The 14,077-nt window shown below is 43.5% G+C and overlaps 1 long non-coding RNA gene across 2 annotated transcripts in view; it reads right to left on the bottom strand.

Annotated features, from left to right (window-relative positions):
* Nucleotides 1-373: 373 nt before the first annotated feature.
* The window catches only part of LOC116971887, a 66,615-nt gene continuing 52,911 nt past the window's right edge, over nucleotides 374-14,077 (bottom strand). For both annotated transcript variants that reach the window (XR_004411653.1, XR_004411652.1), the window contains exons 2-4: nucleotides 12,951-13,117; nucleotides 11,712-11,812; nucleotides 374-2,701 (exon numbers count right to left, since the gene is read on the bottom strand). This is a non-coding gene — a long non-coding RNA (uncharacterized LOC116971887). The remainder of the gene's footprint in view (nucleotides 2,702-11,711; nucleotides 11,813-12,950; nucleotides 13,118-14,077) is intronic.

Raw genomic sequence — 14,077 nt, 5'->3', positions numbered from 1 at the left:
ACATCAAGCCCAGACTGTAACCCTCTTTTATAATAAGAGTACAAAGACCATCACATCATGCTGCTGCTCTGCTCTATAACTCATCGGTGTCATGCTGGGTGCTGGCAGTAGCCTGTTGTGCTATTTGTCTTTAGCGCAGTTGTGACACTATAGCACAGTCCATAATTTGGCAGCTATTTACCGTGACATTTCCTTTCAGTGCAGCCATAACACTCACTAGAACCATTATTTGGTACAATTTACCATATAAATTGCTTTGTCGCACATCAAAGTTAGCAGCTAGCTACACTAGACAGCTCAACGAGAGAAATATGTCTACCAGCTTTAGTCAGTCTCTCTTTGGTAGGCAGTGGATTGAGCTGATAGGAATCAATTAACCAGCAGCAATGTTTAATACATTCTGTCTAAGTGGTATAACATTGCATCGATGCTGTTTGCAAAAATAAAAATCTCCTGGTAAATTATATTGCACATTTTAGCATAATGTTTTTATAAACATAAATATATTTATATGCATGTATTCTATGCAGAAGTTCATATGCTGGTGTATTTTTCTACAATTGTACACATGGATATTTTTTCTTAGCTCTGTGCGCGGGTACTTTCCCATATGCTTTTTAAGTGTTAATATTTTCCTGCAGGCTCATCATGCATGGCAATGTTTCACAGATGGAAGGACGGATATTTTCCTAAAGATATATTTTATATGGGGTATTTTCCAACAGATTTACTGAATGTTCAAATATTCTGCTATGAATGCTTTGTGGTGTGGGTATTTGCCTGCAGTAGTTGTGTGTGATGATGCATTTCACTAGATGCACATCATGGTATTGTCCTGGATATTGTTTTACTGTGTGTGGATGTTTTTCTTACAGATTCTTTCTGTGTTTGAAGAACTACAGATGTTGTTGGGAATTAATATTTTTCCTGCAGATGTGTGTGTGTTTATGTATATATGTTCCTGCAGATGTGTGTGCATTGATATGAATGCGTGTGGAGAGTTCCCAACAGATGTCTTGTGTGTGAATGATTTCCTACAGGTATTTTTTGTTTGTGGATATTTTTCTTCAGATGGTTTTTATGTGAGAATATTTTGGGGTGTGGATGTTTTCCTGTATCTGTGGCTATTTTTCTGCAGATTTGTATGAAATCAGTAAAGTCAGTTTAGTACAGTATGGATTCACACAGGCTTTGCTTCCTCTTTTTTTCGTCAAATTTCACTGTGATGTACTTCACTCTTTTATTCACATTATACCAGCATAAATCCACTTTACCAAAACTGCATGAACACTTGCAATGCAATAACACAGTTGATTTATCTTCCCACTATCTCAGCAAAACTGAGGCTCAAATTGAGCTATTGCTGTAGATTATTGAATCTTGGGAAAAGGTACTCCATAGTGCTTCCTGTTGGAGCTTACATTATATATTTTTCACTCTTTTTTTCTCACACGATTAAAATAATGGATGGGTCAACAGATTTAAAACAGCTTGAAAGGGCTGAAAAGGAGAGTTTATAATTTGTGTAGGTGTTTAAATATCCACTTATTGCCTGATAATACCCTGCCCTCACGCCGTATTATTCCTGAACTGCTGAAGGGTCTTTACGCTAAGTAAAGCCACTGCCCCTATTTTTGGAGGCTTTCCACTCATGAATTAACATTTCATAACGAAACCCTGCTCACTGGCTGAGGTAACCCAGTTACAATTTTCCCACTGTTTCTTCCTGAATGAAGGGAGTCGACCGCTCGGTAAATAGGTTCCAGGCCACATATTGTCCCCTTGGGAGCCTGGTTTCCCTGATCAACTTCACACACCAGTTCACCTTTCTCGCACATGTCCACAACCCCCCTCACTCTATCTCTGTGGAGTTCAGTGTAGTTCGGTTTACTATTGTCACATGTAACAAAATACAGTGAAAAGCTTTGTTTTTTTTGTGTTATCCAGTCAAATCATACCACGAGTACAATCACACACAAGTAAAAGAGTGGAACAATTGTAGTGGATAATTGATCCTCTTCTGGGATAGAACGCCATGTTCTAGCTCCATCTTGCAACTTCAAGTCTCAAGTCTCTGAAATCAAGCTTGATCTTAGCCTCAGGAGCTATTGGCCTAAGTGAGTTGTAATGGGGAAGGAAGAGTCCACGAGCACTGATGGATTTTTGGAGTAACTTTAGGGGAAATGTCCTGCTTGGGATTCTCAATCCACTTTGACAGCTCAAGATTAAGTCAATGACAAGATGGCATTTCTCCATGTCCTCACCCACTGATTCGCACACATTCTCCATCTCTACTGGAGGGCTCCTTTCAAAGTGTATTCATCTTCATGGTTAATGGAGTACTCACACCTCATGGATTTCACTCATTGTTTGTTCTCCTCCAGCAAGCAGATCTCAAATACATGGCAAGTTGGCCAATGCCACTATCAATCATTGTCAGGAAAAACTGGTTCCTTGAGCACCTGGAGGCTAATGCATGAGTGGCATTGATGACAGATAGTATGGGGGACTTGACGTGTCACCAGTGGTCAAAATCATGTATTCAGTCATCTTTCGTGAAGACCAGAGGTGGAGCAAGCAGAGTTGGTGAAGGTACTCAATCCCACTTTCAGAGCCCATCAAAGCCAATGTCAGATGGTGGTTGCAGGGTCACATTGCATTTGGAATGCAGCTGATGTCAGGTGTGTTGATGCAATGAAATCTACACCACACAGAAAAAAAACTGTTAGTTATCTGATTTTCATTGGACTAAAAAAAAATCACTGGTGCATTTATAACTGCACATTGAACAACTATTGTGTGTATGATTTGTACAATAACTGATGTTAAACTACACCAGACATGACATGATATACCCTGATTTTGACCTCTAGCATATTGCTAACTTCGCCCCCCTTACAATGTGCGGCTATGCCCACAATTGCACAGCCCCAAGCTCTTAGATGTTCGTCCTAAACCTCTCTTTCCTCCTTGAAGACTTCCCTTGAACGTGCTTCTTTGACCAAATCCTTGAACACCATTATTCCACCGACCTGTTCAAAGCGAGCATGAACTTGGGGGACATGGTTTTCATGCTCCTGTGTTCTCTTCCCGATGGTAGTAGTGAGATGGCCGGGGTGGTGTGAGCCACTGATGATATTTGTTTCCTTTTTGATGGACTGGGTAATGTCGACCACTCTCTGCAGCCTCTTTCATTCCTGGAGTTCTGGAGTTATTGAACCAGGTCATGAACCAATTAGTCAATAAGCTATCTGCCATGAATCTGCAGAAATTCCATAGCGTATTCAATGACATACCAAATTTGCTCAATCATCTAACGAAGTAGAGATGTTGATGTCTGCTGGGACCAGGACATATCTTCAGAGATACGCGTGCCCAGGAAACTGAAGCTGTTGCGTCCCTCCATTGCTGTCACATTGATGAACATAGGTTCATGGATCCTCAGCATTCCCTTCCTGAAGTCAACAACCAGCCCCGTCCTCTTGCTAATGTTGATTGCAAAATTGTGCTTTCTTGCCCTTAGTTTCAATGTGGCTGGTCCAGGTTAAATTGCTAATGATATTTATGCCTATGAACTTGAAGCTCTTGGGCTCTCCACTATGGCACTATTGATGCTGACTGTGGCATGTCAAACATTACGTTTCCTGAAGTCATAACTAGTTCTTTCATTTTGCCAACATTGAGGGATAGGTTACTGTCTGAACACCATGTTACCAAGTTCTCTGTCTCCTTCCTGTACTACATCACATCATTGTTCAAGATCGTGCCTAATAAGGTGCTGGCATCTGCAAGCTAGTCAATCATGAATCTGTGGGGAATATAGTAAAGGGCTGAGAACGCATTCTGCATGGTGCAGTTGCTGTGAATTATTGTGGAGGATATCTTGTCACCTATCCTCGCTGATTTTAATCTATGGGCCAGGGGGTGGAGGATCCAGTGGCAGAGGGGGGTGCTGATTCCTAGCTCCATGAGTTTGAAGATGAGTTTGGTTGGGATTATGGAGTTGAAGGCAGAGCTCTCATCAATAAATAAGAGTCCTTCTTCTCCAGATTTTGCAGCAACATTTAAGGCCATGGAGATGGTGACTAACCTGGGTCTGTTGTGACAGCAGATGAACTACAGTGGATCATGGCTGTCTTGGAAACAGGAAGTAATTTGCCCCATGAATAGACTCTTGAAGCACTTTAAGATGGTAGATGTCAGAGCTACTGGATGGTAGTCACTAAAGCATGCTACCTTTCTTTACTTTGGCCCAGGTTTACAGTGATCTTCTTAACGCTGGTGGGAACCCCAGAATGTAGTTGGGAGAGGTTAAAGATATCCATGAAAACTCCTGCCAACTGGTCCGTGCAGGGCTTGAGGATGCAGCCCGGGATTCCATCTGGGACAGTTACTTTCTACATGTGCACTCTCAGGAAGGCCGATCTATCGTTTGTGACAGTGACAATTGGGACAGGCACACTTAAGGCTGTTCAGGGTGGATGACATTATTCCACCGACCTGATCAAAGCGAGCATAGAATGCATTGAGATCATCATGGAGAGATCATTGTTGCCAGCGATATCATCCGATTTCTTTGGAGCCTGTTATAATATGCAAACATTTCCACAATGTCTCTGTGGGATTATCCTGAAACTCTAGCTTGGGGTGCTTCAAAAAAACATATTTTATAATCAGTGAAGAATGTGGGAGATCAAATTTAAACCAAAACTCTCATAGGTAGGTTGCAATGAAAAATGTTTGTGGACTTCTCCTTTATATATATATATATAGCCAATGTAGCCAATATATCATATATTGTATGTATGTGTGTGTATATATATATGTATATATATGTGTATATAATCATATAACAATTACAGCACGGAAACAGGCCATCTCGACCCTTCTAGTCCGTGCCGAACACGTATTCTCCCCTAGTCCCATATACCTGCGCTCACACCATAACCCTCCATTCCTTTCCCGTCCATATAACTATCCAATTTATTTTTAAATGATAAAAACGAACCTGCCTCCACCACCTTCACTGGAAGCTCATTCCACACAGCCACCACTCTCTGAGTAAAGAAGTTCCCCCTCATGTTACCCCTAAACTTCTGTCCCTTAATTCTCAAGTCATGTCCCCTTGTTTGAATCTTCCCTACTCTCAGTGGGAAAAGCTTATCCATGTCAACTCTGTCTATCCCTCTCATCATTTTAAAGACCTCTATCAAGTCCCCCCTTAACCTTCTGCGCTCCAAAGAATAAAGCCCTAACTTGTTCAACCTTTCTCTGTAACTTAGTTGCTGAAACCCAGGCAACATTCTAGTAAATCTCCTCTGTACTCTCTCTATTTTGTTGACGTCCTTCCTATAATTAGGCGACCAAAATTGTACACCATACTCCAGAATTGGCCTCACCAATGCCTTGTACAATTTTAACATTACATCCCAACTTCTATACTCTATACTCAACTCTATACCTCCTCCCCTTCCTTAACCCTCTAGCTGTCTCCTCCCACCCTCCCATCCGCCCGCCCTCGGGCTCCCCCTCCTCCTCCCCTTTTCCTTCTTTCTCCCACCCCCCATCAGTCTGAAGAAGGGTTTCGGCCCGAAACGTTGCCTATTTCCTTCGCTCCATAGATGCTGCTGCACCCGCTGAGTTTCCCCAGCAATTTTGTGTACCTTCTATACTCAATGCTCTGATTTATAAAGGCCAGCACACCAAAAGCTTTCTTTACCACCCTATCTACATGAGATTTCACTTTCAGGGAACTGTGCACAGTTATTCCCAGATCCCTCTGTTCACCTGCATTCTTCAATTCCCTACCATTTACCATGTACGTCCTATTTTGATTTGTCCTGCCAAGATGTAGCACCTCACACTTATCAGCATTAAACTCCATCTGCCATCTTTCAGCCCACTCTTCCAACTGGCATAAATCTCTCTGTAGACTTTGAAAATCTATTTCATTATCCATAACCCCACCTATCTTAGTATCATCTGCATACTTACTAATCCAATTTACCACACCATCATCCAGATCATTGATGTACATGATAAACAACAGTGGACCCAACACAGATCCCTGTGGCACCCCACTAGTCACTGGCCTCCAACCTGACAAACAACCATCCAGCATTACTCTCTGGCATCTCCCATTCAGCCACTGTTGAATCCATCTTGCTACTCCACCATTAATACCCAACAATTGAACCTTCTTAACCAACCTTCCGTGAGGAACCTTGTCAAAGGCCTTACTGAAGTCCATATATACAACATCCACTGCTTTACCCTCATCAATTTCCCGAGTAACCTCTTCAAAAAATTCAAGAAGATTAGTCAAACACGACCTGCCAGGCACAAATCCATGTTGACTGTTCCTAATCAGACCCTGTTTATCCAGATGCTTATATATATTATCTCTAAGTATCCTTTCCATTAATTTGCCCACCACTGACGTCAAACTAACAGGTCTATAATTGCTAGGTTTACTCTTAGACCCCTTTTTCAACAATGGAACAACATGCGCAGTACGCCAATCCTCCGGCACTATTCCCGTTTCTAATGACATTTGAAATATTTCTGTCATAGCCCCTGCTATTTCTACACTAACTTCCCTCAATGTCCTAGGGAATATCCTGTCCGGACCTGGAGACTTATCCACGTTTATATTTCTCAAAAGTGTCAGTACTTCCTCTTCTTTGAATCTCATAGTTTCCATAGCTACTCTACTTGTTTCCCTTACCTCACATAATTCAATATCCTTCTCCTTGGTGAATACCGAAGAAAAGAAATTGTTCAATATCTCCCCCATCTCTTTTGGCTCTGCATATAGCTGTCCACTCTGACTCTCTAATGGACCAATTTTATCCCTCGTTATCCTTTTGCTATTAATATAGCTGTAGAAACCCTTTGGATTTACTTTCACCTTACTTGCCAAAGCAACCTCATATCTTCTTTTAGCTTTTCTAATTTCTTTCTTAAGATTCTTTTTACATTCTTTATACTCCTCAAGCACCTCATTTACTCCATGCTGCCTATAATTATTGTAGATCTCTCTCTTTTTCCGAACCAAGTGTCCAATTTCCCTTGAAAACCATGGCTCTTTCCAATTTTTACTATTTCCTTTCAACCGAACAGGGACATAAAGATTCTGTACTCTTAAAATTTCACCTTTAAATGTCTTCCATTTCTCTTCCACATCTTTCCCATAAAACAAACTGTCCCAATTTACTTCTTTTAAATCCTTTCGCATCTCCTCAAAGTTAGCCTTTCTCCAATCAAAAATCTCAACCCTAGGTCCAGTTCTGACCCTCTCCATAATTATATTGAAACTAATGGTATTGTGATCACTGGTCCCGAACTGTTCCCCAACGTATACCTCTGCCACCTGACCCGTCTCATTTCCTAACAGGAGGTCCAGCACCGCCCCTTCTCTAGTAGGTACTTCTATATATTGCTGCAAAAAACTATCCTGCACACATTTTACAAACTCCAACCCATCCAGCCCATTTACAGAATGTGTTTCCCAGTCTATGTGTGGAAAATTGAAATCTCCCACAATCACTACCTTGTGCTTACTACTAATATCTGCTATCTCCTTACATATTTGCTCATCCATTTCTCGCTCACCATTTGGCGGTCTATAATACACCCCTATAAGTGTTGCTACCCCTTTCCCATTTCTCAGTTCCACCCAAATAGCCTCCCTAGACGAGCCCTCTAATCTATCCTGCCAAAGCACTGCTGTAATATCTTCCCTGATCAGCAATGCAACACCTCCACCTCTTGCCCCTCCAATTCTATCACACCTGAAGCAACAAAATCCTGGAATATTTAGTTTCCAATCACAGCCCTCCTGCAACCATGTTTCACTGATCGCCACAACATCATACTTCCAGGTGTCAATCCAGGCTCTAAGTTCATCCACCTTTCTTGCAATACTCCTAGCATTAAAATATACACATTTAAGAAACCCACCCTCTCTTATTCTCTGTGTATTGTCTTTTTCTTCTCTCTCCCCTACATTTTGGGTCAGAGTGCTTCCATTCTCTGCCTCCTGCCTCACACACTGACTGCTAGCTTTCCCAATTTGAGTCCCTCCCCCCAACCATACTAGTTTAAAGTCTCCCCAGTAGCCTTTGCAAATCTCCCCGCCAGGATATTGGTCCCCCTCGAGTTCAAGTGCAACCCGTCCTTTCTGTACAGGTCGCACCTTCCCCAAAAGAGGTCCCAATGATCCAGAAACTTGAATCCATACCCACTGCACCAGTCCCTCATCCACTCATTTATCCTCCACCTCGCTCCATTCCTACTCTCACTGTCGCATGGCACAGGCAGTAATCCTGAGATTGTTACCTTTGCAGTCCTTCTCCTTAACTCTCTACCTAACTCCCTAAATTCTTCTTTCAGGACCGCTTCTCTTTTTATTTTTTTTATTTTTTTATATGTGTGTATGTGTGTGTATATATACACACACACACACTCACAGACACACACACACATATATACATCTTCTATCTATAATATAAAACTGTGTGTGTGTGTGTGTGTGTATCTGCCTGACTTGTGGCTGCCAGCCTATGATTCATTGCTACGCCAACACCAGACGCAGAATCGCCGAGATTTTTTCCATTTTGGTAGAGATTTCACTTTTCATTCCAAGTATCCACTCCTGATTAAATTTTGTCGTGTTTATGTACACATTTTTAATAAAATCCTTCTCCACCCCCCCACCAAAATTTAAAAAAAAAACCAGCTTCTCACCCATCGAATGTTGGTGAACGTTCCATCGTGTGATGTCACAATGCCCAATGCTCACAGATGTCCAATCGGAATGGATCTATTTACATATGCCTTTGCAGCAGCCCCAGTCCCAGCCCCTCCCCCCCCATCCCCGCAGCCTGTGTCGAAGCGCGTCATCACGTGTGTGGGAATAGAGAAAGAGGATTGGGGGTGATAGGGAATGGGGAACAGATGGACTGTCCCTACCCCTCCCCCTTCCACTCTCCCTCCCCACTATTTCCCCTCTCTCGCCCCACCCCTCTCCCCCTCCCTCCACACTCTTTCCCCTCCCTCCCCTACCCCATCTCCCTCCTCCCCTCCCTCCCCCATCCCTGCCCCCCTCCCCCACACCTCTTCCCCCTTCCCTCTCTCCTCCCCCTCCCCATCCCTCTCCTCCCCTCCCCCTCCCCTCTCTCCTCCCCACCCCTCCCCCACCCCTCTCTCCTCCCGCTCTCCATCTCCCTCTCCTCACCCCTCTCCCCCTCCTCCCCCTCCTCCTCCCACCCGCATCCCTCCCTCACCCACCCCCTTCCCTCTCTCCCCCCGCCCCCTTCCCCCACAGTAGGTAGTTGAGGCCAGTTCATTGGCTATATTTAAGAGGGAGTTAGATGTGGCCCTTGTGGCTAAAGGGATCAGGGGGTATGGAGAGAAGACAGGTACAGGATACTGAGTTGGATGATCAGCTATGATCATATTGAATGGTGGTGCAGGCTCGAAGGTCCGAATGGCCTACTCCTGCATCTATTTTCTATGTTTCTGTTTCCCTCTCCTCACCCCTCTCCCTCTCCTCCCCCCACCCCCATTTCTCTCCCCCCCACCCCCTTCTCTCTTTCCCCCCGCCTCGTTCCCCCTACCCTTCTGTCCCTCTTTCACCACTCCCCCTACCCCTCCCTCCCCACTCTCCGCACCCCTCTCTCCTCCTCCCTTTCCCCCCTCTCCCTCTCTCCTCACCCCTCTCACTCCTCCCTTCCCACCCCAACCCCCACCCCTCTCTCCCCCCTCTCTCCCCCCACCTCTCTCCCCTACCCATCTCTGCCTCTTCCACCACTCCCCCTACCCCTCTGCCCCTCTTCCGCACTCTTACCCTCCCCCTCCCTCACCACTATTTCCCCTCTCTCCCCCTACCCCTCTCCCCCTCCCATCCCACTATTCCCCTGCCCCCCTACCACTCTCCCCTCCCTCCACACTCTTCCCCCTCTCTCCCCTCCCACCCCCCTCTCTCCCCCATCCCCCACCCCACTCTCCTCCTCCCCTTCCCCCCTCTCCATCTCCCTCTCTCCTCACCCCTCTCCCTCCTCCCCTCCCACCCCCTCTCTCCCCCCCACCCCCTTCCCCTCTCTCTTGCACCACTCCCCGCTACCCCTCTCCCACCCCCCTACCCTTCTCCCCCCCTTCCTGCCCTCCCCGCTCTCCTCCTACTCCCCACTCTCCTCCCTCTCCCCATCCCTCTCCCCCCACCCCGCTCTCCTCTCCCTCCCAAATCTCTCCCGTTTCCTCCTCCTCTTCTCCCTCCCCTCTTCTCAATCTCCCCTCGCCCCGCCCCATCTCCCTCTCCCCCCACCTGTGTGTTTGGGGGGTGGTTAGTGTGAGTTTGATGCCGCAGCCCCCCCCCCCCCCCCCGAAACGCGTGTTGGGGAAACAGACCCAACGGGTCTGCACTTGGTCTAGTATACACACACACACACACACACACACACACACACACACACACACACACACACACACACACACACACACACACACACATATATATATTTATGTGTGTGTGTGTGTGTGTGTGTGTGTGTGTGTGTGTGTGTGTGTGTGTGTATGTATATATTATATATGTATATATATATATATATATATATACACATACACACACACACAGGTTGTGTGTGTATATGTATATATTATATATGTATATAAATATATACACACACACAAACACATATATAAACATATATATATATACATACATATGTATGTGTATATATATACACATACATATATACATATATATACATATATATACACACACATATATACACATATATACATATATATATACACACACACACACACACACACACACACACACATACACCCACACACACACACACACACACACACACACACACACACACACACACACACACACACACACACACACACACACACACACACACACACACACTCACATACCTGTGTGTATATATATATATATATATATGTATATATATATATATATATATACACATACAATATATGATCTATTGGCTACATGAATATATCAAGCAATCCCATCTGTAATGTTATGTTAGATTAATCACTTTAAAGTGCATTATTACAGTGCATGTTAATTTCCACTTTTGTATATTGTGCTAAAAGTGCTCATTATGCTATCCATTTATTACTTTATCTTTGAGACTGCTGGGGAACATGGCGAGTGGGCCGTGTACCTTTGTGGAAACTCTCTGCTTTGAGACTTTGCAGCATCTTCTTTCAGAGTATTAAATGTGAGGGCCTCATTGCTACATCTCATCTAAACCTTTCTCCTGGCACCCCTGGTTAAGTTCATAATACTCTCCTTTTACATGTAAAATCATCGACGAATACTATACACCATCCACTTTCCACAACTTTTTTTGCTCCTCTCCTGCTTTAGACTTGCATTCAGCAACTTCTTATTCATGGAGACTTCGATGTACATCTGAACTTCCCATCTTTCTTCAACTGCCTACTTTCCTGGCTCAACTCACATTAAATGCAAACTTCCTCATTTGTCAATCCCAACAAAGGAAACCAAGACACTCCATTACATTTTTTTCACTCCCACGCTCTCCGCGCCCCCCACCCCCCCAACATTTAAGCTTACAAATATGAAGCCAAAATGATCTGTTTTAAGACAGCTCAAAAGTTAACAAAGAAGTTCGGAAAGCATTTTGATTTCATGGAACATTTACCAGGCACCGTTTACTCTTCCTTTCTTCGGAACATGATTTAATCTTCACCCAGACCTCGAGGCTGGATAGACAATCTCTAGGACGGAAGGATTTGGAACTCTCTGTGTGAAAGAAAAGTTAAAAGAACTGAAGTATGGACACAAGATTTGTAGCTGTAATGTTATTGAAGAAAGTCAAATATTAGGGCACACATTATGGTGTAAATTATCCCTCATAACTAACTTTTCATTGATTGATATTGTATAACATGGTCTGGCTTTAGATACTAAATCATTGAACGAGTATGTAGCACGATAGTTATTTTACTGGACTTGCATCCAGAGGCTTGGATTATTGATCTGGAGACACAAGTTCAAATTCCAGCAAAACAGTTAGAATTTAAATGCAGAAACAAGGAACTGCAGGTGCTGGTTTACAGAAAATGGCACAAAGTCCTTTGTGTAACTCAGCGGGTCAGGCAGCACCTCTGGAGAACATGGTTAAGCGATGTTTCGGGTTGGGACGCTTCTTCAGATTTATATGTGCTTCCAAAATTCTGGAATAACAAGGCAGTACAAGCAATGTTGAATGCTGCAGACTCTTGACTTCAGTCTGAAGATGCGTTCCGATTCAACACATTATCTGTCTATTTCCCTCCACAGATGCTGCCTGACCTATTGGCACTTTGTTTTCTCTTAAGGGAATGGAAGACCAGTTCCTGGCCATATACTACTATCTCAGACAATGAGTGATCTGCGCCCCTCTCCAATACTGTAATATTTAATGAAGCATATAAGGTTATAGAAGGAAAATACAGGTGGATGAATCCAAAGATAGACACAAAAAGCTGGAGTAACAGTGGGTCAGACAGCATCGCTGTCTCTGGAAGAATCCAATTCAATTATTTTTTGTATAAGGTACATTATTTCCCTTTCACTATGACATCCAATTATTTCTTAAATAGTTCTAAGTAATTTCAAACTCCAACTCGCTGCGTTTGTCACTCTTTGTATGAAGAAGGATTTTAACATAAAATTGGCCTTTTATAAGTGTCATGCCTCATTCTCCAGTTTTGACAGTTTTTTTGGTGCTTTCTCCAACACCACCCTATGTCTCAGTGGCAGGGTTTTATTTGATAATTCCTCCTGTTACGTGCCTATTAGGGTGTTTTAATGATGCTGCAACTGTCCAAATGCAAACTATTGTGCAAAAGAGTTTGGAATATTTTCCAGACCAACTGTTCCAAACCATCTTACTAACCTTGTGGAGTTGTTCCTTCTCAGGGAAGAAAAATAGCTTCTCAGGTTCCTTTTCCTAACTTCTTTATTCAGGCCTCTTTGAACAACAGCCTTCATGGATGGAAATCGACCACAATGTGCAGGTGATTGGAGATGAATGTTCTATTCGAGGCTCACCCTGGTGAGATACTACACAAGAATGGGAAAAAACACACAATCAGGAAACTGAAATAAAATATAAAGTGCTGAGAACATGAGCAAGTTGGGCTATGCTTGTTTGGAAAGAAACAATCGTTGAGGCCAAAGATGCGTTCATTCTGGTGTTTCTCTCTCCACAGATGCCGCTTGGTTTGCTGAGTGTATCATTTTTTTTTCTGTTTGTAGTCCATACCTGTGAATTACTTCTTCAGCTTTGCATCTTTGAATAATGTAAATCATTCACTATTTAATTTTGTACATGAGTTGCAATTTTGTAATGTTTGGAAGTCCTTTAGGTGCATTAAATAGAAGAGGAGGAAAATCAATTTTGTGATAAGTTACAAAAGGGAGGGAGTATAGAATCAGGCAGAGGAATAGACACAGAGGGAGATGAGGAACCAAGATGAAATAAATATGTTTTATTGACTAGACCATCACTAGTAAAAACTTCATAGGGTCTTAATGGTTTAAACATGCGGTTTATCCATGCAAACTGAAACACTTTAATTTCTCTTGCAGCGGAAACTCTCTTTGCAAAATCCTGCAATTTCTGAAACACAAGAAACAAATGAAGAGTCCAACAGTGGAGGGTGGTGGGGTGGTTTTAGTGTTGGGGGGGGGGGGGGGGGGGATGTTGAGCGGGTTGGGCGGATGGATCCAGCCCTGGCGACTCCCTGAAACCCCTGTCATCAGATCAGTGGTCTCTGCCTCTTCTCTCAAATAAGCTGTGATCCTAGGGGAGCTATCAGGATATCGGAAAGCTGCATAAATCAAAAAGCAGTTGAGGAATATGGCCTTGTCTCGACAGAAACTGACAGAAAACAGAGACGGAATTGCAGAGTTGGAGGAGTGGCTGTCTGGCATGAAACCTGATTAACTACCTTGAAGGCAAATTGATGCACTGTTTAAAAAAAGGCAGCAGTGGTTTGATAACAAAATAGATGATTTGGG

The sequence above is a fragment of the Amblyraja radiata genome, chromosome 4 (genome assembly GCF_010909765.2).
Source record: "Amblyraja radiata isolate CabotCenter1 chromosome 4, sAmbRad1.1.pri, whole genome shotgun sequence".
In the NCBI taxonomy this organism is placed as follows: domain Eukaryota; kingdom Metazoa; phylum Chordata; class Chondrichthyes; order Rajiformes; family Rajidae; genus Amblyraja; species Amblyraja radiata.
Note: the sequence above shows the minus strand (reverse complement) of the source record. Positions and strands in the feature narration are given on the sequence as shown.